The sequence below is a fragment of the Pantherophis guttatus genome, chromosome 1 (assembly GCF_059756535.1).
Source record: "Pantherophis guttatus breed Tessera chromosome 1, ASM5975653v1, whole genome shotgun sequence".
In the NCBI taxonomy this organism is placed as follows: domain Eukaryota; kingdom Metazoa; phylum Chordata; class Lepidosauria; order Squamata; family Colubridae; genus Pantherophis; species Pantherophis guttatus.
Window position 1 is genome coordinate 108,126,415 of NC_142063.1, and position 9,573 is coordinate 108,135,987.

A 9,573-nucleotide genomic window follows, 5' to 3' on the forward strand; every position below is an offset into this window, starting at 1 on the left:
TCAGCCTCTGTTTCCTCTACCTGTCCAAGCATTGGCATGGACTGCAAAGCATTTTTTGTGTTCTGCTCCTTGCCATCTTTTTTATGGCATTGCCATGTCCTTCCTTGTAGCCCTGAACAGAATTCCATTGCTCAAATAATCTTCCAATTGTCTATATACTCTATGTAATTTACTTGCTGCTTCTCTGACCTTGGATTTAAGAAAAAAATAGTGTTGGTATTTTTTTTTCATGCACCTCTTCCGATGTTGCTTGTACCATAAATAAATTTCTAGTCTAGTTCATATGAGACATTTGCTTTAAAAGGGGAGAAATGGTGAGATGCATTGTGCTTTTTTAAAAAAAACCTGAAGGAAAATCATACAATTTTGTAGCTTCTGCATGTAATAGACTACAGCAAATATCCATAGCCATAAAGGATATGTGCTTGTGCTAATCTTTTTTTCTTTAGGATTTTGCATAATCATTTTTTTAATAAAACGTATCTATTAAAACTTTTTAAAAGAGGGAAAGACTTAGATTTAAGTCCATGGCAGAAGACATATAATTTAGCTTTGCTATAAGAAATGTTAGTTAAATGTCATAATTTTAGGCCAAATATGACTATAAGAACACTACCTGTCCCAGTTATAATCCATAGCACTTCCCCAGATATTCCAGTGATCTCCTTAATCCTGTTTATCTATGTTGGCTCCCTCTTCTTCTGCTTCCCTCAGCTTTGCCAAGAACAGTTGTTGTTTTTTATTATAGTTCGCCATGTATTTGAATCACATGCCCAGCTCTCAAGTTTCTCCTTCTGATCATTGTCTCAAGGGAACAGTCTTTATTTTCTTTAGAACAGGTTGAATTGGTTCCCCTTGCTGTCTAGGGTTCTCTCGGTAATAGACTCCAAATCCATAATTTGAAGGTGTCTATTTTCTTTACTTTCAGTGCTCAGCTTTAACAGATAAACATATCATTGGAAAAAACACTGATGTTCTGAATTTTAATGGCATTAGTGTGTGCTTCTCCTTCATGAACTTGTTTAAATTTGTCATTAGGTTCTTACAATTAATTTCTTTTTTACTCTACAGTCTTTAGGTTCTTGAACAAAAGACAAAACTATCTCCCACTATCTCATTCTTCCCATAAACTATAAATTGTCCAAATATGCAGATTGCCATTACCTTTATCTTAATGTTTAACAGTAACCCTGATTGTTTACTTCCTGTTTGTAATTTCATAATATTCTCTTCTATGTCTTCTTTAGTTTCAGCACAACATGGCAGTGCCTGCCTATTTTAAATTTTTACAAAAAGTTTTGATACCTGTGACCATCTCTTCTAATCCTGCTACTTTTATTATTTGTTAAACAAATTCAACAACAGCATTTTTGTTTTGTCCCTACTCAAATTAACACCATTTTCCAAACTCAGTTTTCACATAATGAACATAATGTAAATATAAAACAAAAACATAAAACGTAATGAAAAATATGCAGTTAATTCTCTTGCTTTATTCATAGGAGGGTGACTTCCAACTTTACATGAAGTGGCAGTTGTTGATCATTGGGCGTAAGGGATAAGGGGAAAAACCCTGAGAGATGGGTCTCAAAGGTGCTTTTTCAAGAGGCAACTGGACTTTTTGATTTTTCGTTGAAGACATTTCGCTTCTCATCCAAGAAGCTTCTTCAGCCCTGATTGGATGGTGGGGAATGGAAGGATTTGTATTCCTTGCAGACAGCTGGTCATTTGCATTCTTTAGCAGAGTCGTTGAGGCCACTTGGAGGTTTGTCTGTGTCCTCCAAGAGTTGAGAAGACATTTCATTAGCTAACCTGTATTTGGTGCAAATTTCTCTCAATAATTGAAATTTTTGTCCTCTTACTCCAAAGCTAGCTGGAATGAAGAGTCTTCTTTGGTAGAAATTTCCACAAAGTAGAGGATAGAAAATGTTTGAATAATATAAAGAGCTGCAAGTCACCCAGACAACATACTGTATAGTACAAAAATAACTAAAACAAAACATTTCCCCATCTCAAAACAATGAGCTGGATTCATCATGACAAATTTTGGCCCTCCCCCAACTCTATTGTTTAAATACTAAGTTGTTGCTAATTGTGGTGTGAGAAAGAGAGGCAGACAGTCAGACAGGCAATATATTCAGTTTTGCATGCCAGGCCTGCCTAGAGAAATACTCTGTTTTTGGATGCAAGGATATAACTGAGTTACAACTTCACTGAGAAATAATAAGCCTATGTAGACATCTCCAAGGACTGTTTTTATTTCTGATCAGCTCAGTTATATAGGTTTTTCTCAATGTTAGAATTGTTTCTCTGTCTAGAGACGAAATAAAATGTCAGTAATTAATAGGCAGCAGCACACTTCTGCTGGCTTGTTTTGAGACATTTCCCTAGAATTTTTTCCCCAGGTTGTTGTGAACTCTGTTTTGCAAAGTTATATTAGCCAACAGGTTTGTACCCACAGGTTCACTCAGCTTCACTCTCACAAAAAGTGTGATGGCAGATCACTATTGAAAGGATAAATATCTCACTTATCTTTCTTGCTGCTCTTTCTAATCTTCAGGGTAGTCTAAGTGCCTTTTAAAAAATCCTCTTCACCCACAACATGATTGGCTGTTGCTTAATTGTTTTTAAAGGAACATCCATTGCAAAACAAGTTAAGAAGAGCTTTTGGAACAAGGCTGCTAGAAATCCTTCCAACTTTAATAATAATTCTGCCCTAGGTCACACGACGAGGGAGGGGCTGAGAATTGAGAGATTTGCAGCATTCTGAACAGCTGCCCAACAGCCTCTCTCATAGGGATGCATGGGAGGAGTTACAGGTAGTCCTTGAGTTACGACCACAATTGAGCCCAGAATTTATGTTGCTAAATGAAACATTTGTTAAGTGAGTTTTGCCCCATTTTATGACCATTCTTGCCAAAGTTGTTAAGTGAATCGCTGCAATTGTTAGTAACACAGTTATTAAGTGAATCTGACTTCTCCATTGACTTTGCTTGTCAGAAGGTCACAAAAGCGGATCATATGACACTGGGATACGTCATAAATATGAGCCAGGTGCCAAGCATCTGAATTTTGATCATATGATCATCAGGGTGCTGCAACAGTTGTAAATGTGCAAAATGGTCATAAGTCACTTTTTTCAGCACTGTTATAACTTTGAATGGTCACTAAATGAACCACTGTAAGTTGAGGACCACTTGTATTCTGCAAGATTTTTCTTCACAGCTCTGGTTTGGTTCACGCCCATTTTCAAACACCATCTTTCTTTTGCTGGCTTATTTGCCTACATCAAATTTGATCCTATTGGTTCTCCTTTTTTTGAACTGATCTGACAAAGTCCCAAGATCCTCTATATAATTTCTAACTATCTATGTAGTTGGAAAGCATAAAAAGCAACATTTCAGGAAGTGGCTTTGTTTATCACAAGCACAAACTATAGTCAGTGCTGTGTGTGCCTCACTAGTCAGTCCTGGAAAATAGATTTTATGTCCATATCCAATAAAAGTGTGTTTAGCCTTTACTTAGGGTATATCTGGACAATTTTTAAAGTTCTGAGAGAGCAGCTGGCCCTTGTATGTTCCATTTTTTCAACCTCTTTTTGTTGATCTGAACTGGAAACAGAATTGTGGCTCATAAAAAAATATTGTATGTAAAACTATATAGCGGTGATGGTGAATCTCTTCGGCACCGAGTGCTGAAAAGGGAGCACTTTGCGCTCGTCACGGCCGCAATCAGGAAGAGGAACTGGCCGGGGGGCATGCACGCACCGGATAAGGTACTTCCGGTTTCTGACACACGCATGTGCACCGGCCAGCAAGTCGTCTGGTTATTGCCACGCATGCGCATGCTCATGCCAGAAAATATAAGACAAGTTCTTCCAGTTTCCGGCACTGCCGCACGCACAAAGATCAGCTGATCGTCGCATGCGCATGCGTACTAGAAGAGGAACGGGCAATGCCGTGCATGCCAGGAAACATGGCTCTGCGTCCCACTTCGGGCACGCGTGCCATAGGTTCGCCATCACGGCTATATAGTGAGTTTCAAAATATATCATGCAGTCTCTTGGCAAATGAATGGATCTGATAATTTTCAGCATAAATTGATCTCTGTTCTGTCACCTATAGTTGTTAAGAATAGTTTGTGGACCATAGAATCCACTTTCTGTGTTCCACAAAATGCCATGAAGCATATACAAAGGCTGACATCTATTCACCAGACAGGTCTGTGGACTAAAATAATATTTCTTGCTCCCGTTTGAAACCAGATTATTCCAATAAATTGAGCAAATACTGAAAACAAGTGTGAAAGGGGAGAGAGGTCCCTTGGTGAAAATGCTCATTTTGTAAGCCTGCCTTTGTGAAAACTGGTGGACCTCACGCATCCATTTTGTGTTATGTATGTACGCAGTGATCACTGAGTTGTTGGTGTGAGGTCGTCTTTGGCATGCAAAGTTCAGCTTTTTTTGTATGGGGCTGTATTTTTGTGCAAGAATGCGCACTGCTGGAGGTTCCAGATGGGAATGTTTTGATATTGTGCTTACACCTTATGCTTTTGTGGAGTGGCAGGGTGAGGTGGGGTATTGCTTTTATTGTTGAACTTATTTTTTTCAGGTTTGTCACCAACCTCCTTGTTGCATCAGTGAGTTTGTTTGAACCAGTAGCACAGGTTTTCCTCCCCCACCTCCCCCAAAAAAACCATAGATGCTTCCTCTGCTGCTTTGGCTTTTTTGTTTCCTTGGTTGTATTTTTCAGGCCCCACAACTGTTTCTTCAATAGTGCAGTTTAGTGTGTATTTGTGATTTCGTGTCCAATACAACACTGGAGGGATAGGCATTAACATGGCAAAATGGTTTTGGACAAACTTCTTCACTCTTAATCTAAGTTAGGAATGTAATTGTGACACATCTTTCTTCATCTGACATAGTTGATTTTCTTTGAGAACTCAATAGGCCTTCTATTTCAAAATTTGTTAGACTGACTTTTTGGAGTTTAAGGCCTTGGTTAGTTTCAACAGAAAACAGGAAGGACCAATCAACTTTTCTGTACTGTATTGTTTTTAGTAGTGGTAATTTCTGTTCATAATATGTCAGTTGACAAGTTTATGTCATTTTATGTTCACTATTTTCTGATATGAAAAGTTATTTCTTATCTTAAACACTCATTTGTTCAATTAAATAACATTTCATGTTTCCATTTACATTAGCCTCTGTGTGCGTTTGTGCACACGCTTATTTTGTTCTGAGATGTTCCTGAATGAAGTTTCAGATTACAATTTTAGTATATCCTGTTGCTGAATAGGACTTTTAAACTACTTGTACTGTGGTTTTTTTAAAGTGCTGCTTAAAGATAAAACTTAAAAGGAGAATTATTTTTTCTCCTGGAGAAGTTTTGAAAAGTACTTTTGTGTATTGTCATGTAAAATAAATACTTAAATAAAATTAAAATCTGATTCTCCAGTGCTATTTGATTTTTTCTTGTGGTTTTTAACTTCTATTTGTGATCTTCACAGTACTGTACTTACCTAAATAAAAAATGTGTGTATTCTTCAGACTGGAAAATTAAAGATAATAAGTTGGACTATTAAATTGAGTTAAATCAGTGACTATTGACCAATAGCAACTGCCCACATTCGGGAGTTGGGCGGCATAGAAATGCGATAAATTCAATTCAATTCAATTCAATTCAATTCAATAGTGAGTTCAGAAGATATGTTCTAATTGAAATTTCACACAAGGATTCCCCAAAGATGCGTCCCCCATTCCAAATATATTGTTTGGATACTATTACAATTACAGTATTGTAAAAGCAACATGCAACCTATCCAACAATGAATTTCTCAGGATGTGTGGTTTGAAAATATAACTTGCTGATAGAACACATGCTTTCTTTAATAACTTTAATCAGAGTAGATCTGGAAGGGACCTTGGTGGTCTTCTAATCCAACCCTCCGCTCACACAGGAGACCCAATATCATTTCAGACAGTCTTTTCTTAAAAATCTCCAGTGATGAAGCACCTACAGCTTCTGAAGGCAAGCTGTTCCATTAGTTAATTGTGCTCACTGTTAGGAATTTTCTCCTTAATTCCAGGTTCCTTCTCTCCTTGATTAGTTTCCATCCATAGTTTCTTGTCTTGCCTTCTGGTGCTTTGGAAAATAAGTTTTCCCTTCTTTGTGGTGGCCCCTCAAATACTGAAATACTGCTATCATGTCCCCCCTAGTTCTTCTTTTTTTCTGCACTAGCCATACCCAAATGGCAACCATTCTTCATATTTTTTGTCTCCAGACCTTTAATCATCTTATTGCTCTTCTTTCCACTTTTTTCCAAAAGTCTCAACATCTTTTTCATAATATGGTGTTCAAAACTGAATGCACTATTCCAGGTGCGGTCTTATTAAGTCTTTATAAAGTGGTACTAATACTTCACATGATTTTGATTCGATCCCTCTGTTTATACAACTAAGGATTGTATTAGCTTTTTTGATTGCTGCTGCACACTGTTGGCTCATGTTTAAGTGATTGTCCACTAGGACTCCAAGATCCCTCTCACAGTTACTCTTTTTAAGTGCGGTTTTGCCTAATCTGTACTTGTACCTTTGGTTTTTCCTGCCTAGATGTAAAACCTAGGCAAGAAAATTAACTAATATTAACTAAAATTAACTAAAATATTGTATCTTAATTACATTAAAGCTTTCTTGCTAACCTTATTAATAATATATATACCGCATTTTTCGGAGTATAAAATGCTCCAGAGTATAAGACGCACATTAGTTTTTTGGGAGGAAAAAAAACAATTCTGCCTCTGCCTACCAGCATCCATCGGTATTCATCTGGCTAGCGTCCTTGCAGCAAACAGCCAACAGCCTGGTCAGCTTCAGCATGTTATCACAGCCTGATTCAGCACGAGCAGTTGATTGGCGGCTGGATCAGCCTCCTAGAATACTGCCAATCAGCTGTTCCAGGCTGTGGGGAACGCCACAGCCCATCGCCGTCTCCGCACGTTGGGTTTTTTGCCTCCACACATCACGTTTTTGGCCTCCACACGCTCCATTTTAGACCCGTTCCAAGCTGCGGGAATCGCCATAATACATTGCCACCTCTGTGCATCACATTTTCGGTCTCCGCACGCCCCTTTTTTGGCCTCTACGTGTCACGTTTTCAGCCAGTTCTGGCCGAAAATGCAACGCGCAAAGGCCAATTATGGAGCGTGCTGAAGGCAAAAATGTGATGCACAGAGGTGGCGATCGGCAGCAGTGTGCTGTGGCAATCCCCGCAGCCTGGAATGGGTCTAAAACGGGGCATGCAGAGGCCAAAGACGCAACCTCCTGCAGCCAAGAACGGCCGAAGGGTGGGGGCCAGCAGGTGAGTGGGGCTTCAGCAACATTTGCTGGATAAGACGCACAGACATTTCCACCCATTTTCAAATGTCCGTTAAAGGTAATGTCCAGTGAAATTTCAAGGTGGAGATAAAGATCAAATTTCATTTTGTTTTTTGTGAAATCAAGCAAAACCATTTGGAGTATTCAAATGGTTTTGAATACAGCAATCCAAATTTAGCAACTCTGGGCACTTTTTAATGGTTTATCTGTTTCCCTGAAGACCCAGTTATATACAGGTTGTGTCTATGGGTTAGGGCTGGCTGATTGTTTATCCCAAACACAAGCTAGCTGCTTACCACAGCCCCCACGTTTCCCCAGTGAGATCAATGTAAAAAGATAAAAAAGAACAAGTCACATCTTAGCAGAGTGGATTTGATTTAAATCGAGTTGATTTAAATCACAATTTAAATCATGATTTAAATCACTAGTAAAAAGGCTTGATTTAAATCAACTCGATTTAAATCATAATTTTTAAAGAGCAACTGTCATCTCTGTTACTCCTTTGACCCACTGTTGACTCACCGATAGTCCCAGTGTTGCAGAATATACAGCCTCATGCTACATAACTAAGCTCCATTTCATGCTGAATAAACTAAATTATTTATGTATCTTAAATAGAAAACTATCTTACAATAGATTTTTACCCCAAAAGTTTTTTATTAAAATAAATTCGATAAAAATAAAAAAAAATCCGATTTAAATCAAAAAAATCTGATTTTTTTGATTTTTTTAAAAAAATCATTGATTTTTATACACCTTACATCTTAGTAATTTCATGAACTGGTTCTCATCACGACCCAGTGATTTCATTGTCTTTATTTTCCTGCCTGAATTCTGATCTTTTTGCACAAGGAACAGGGTCACCTTGTTTATTTTTTTCTGTTTGCTTCCCTCCCTCTGTTTTCTTTCTTTCCACACAGTGTACTACCATCTTGTGGCCACTCTTAAATTTCCTGTTCCTCTGTGTGTGTATATTTTTTTACCATTCAGGTAAATAAAAAAATGAGGTCTGAAAGTGGCTATATTAAGGAACTAAATTGAGCAGATCACTATGTGTCACTGATAAACTTGAAGAAGAAAAGGAAGGTTTGCCAGATGCAAATCATTATTCCTTGCAGTAATGCAAATACACACTTGAAGCTTTTGGGAGAAATGCCAAATTGATCAGCTTTAAATTAATGTAAACCAGTACTTTGTTATTAACTTGTACATCGGCTCAGTTGACAGAGTGACTCCAGGTGTCTCACAGAATAGGGTTAAATATTCCTTTGGAGATTTACAACATAAATCCAAAACAAAAAAACACATATTAAAAACATTTTTTTCCCAGATTTAAGCTGCCAAAATAAGTTTCCAAGAGTAGGTTTGATTCCCTCCCGCCCCCCCATACTGTTTGGATACTATATAAAGGACAAATGCAATAAAAGCAGCATAATATGCAACCTATTTAACCAGGAATTTTTCAAAAGTTCTGGCTTGAAAACAATGGGCTGATAAAAGAGAACACATGCATTCTTTAGTAACTTAATTATATTAAAGCTTTCTTGCTAATCTTACTAATAAAAGTCAAGTTTGGATAACCCAGTGAAATTTCTATTTATAATCATGAAGGTTTCATTTGATAGAAAAGGACAATATCTACTTTAGAAAGCCAGTTGGGTCTAGTGGTAAAAGCACCGGCTTAAAATCCAGTTTAGGCAAAAAGTCAGCTAGATAACTTTGGGCCAGTCACTAGCTCTCAGCCCTTGGAAACAGGCAAGGTCAACTGCCAAGATTGACTCAAAGGCACACACACACACACACACACCCCAAAAAAATTAACATACCATGGTCAATTTATTAAAGTAAGAGTTCCCTTTTAAATTAACCCAAACTCGATCTTTAGAACTATTAGGTGATTTGTTATATTGTTCAGCGTTATGGATGGAAAATAATGAAACTGATTCCATTCAGACAAAATAAAGGCCAGTCACCTTGTGACTACACCATAAAACGCCCTTATTTAGGGGGCATAACGGGATTTCAGCGGGTACAATATTGAAGCAGGCTTCAAGGCTGTAACAAGAAGCTTTTGGTCTTCATGACCGGAAGCCAGCCCACAGAAGTGAAACACGGGAAGGGGGGGGGGGAGAAGCTGGAAGGGAACCGAAGTTGGAGAAGCGGCTAGAGCAGGGGTCTCCAACCTTGGCAACTTTTAA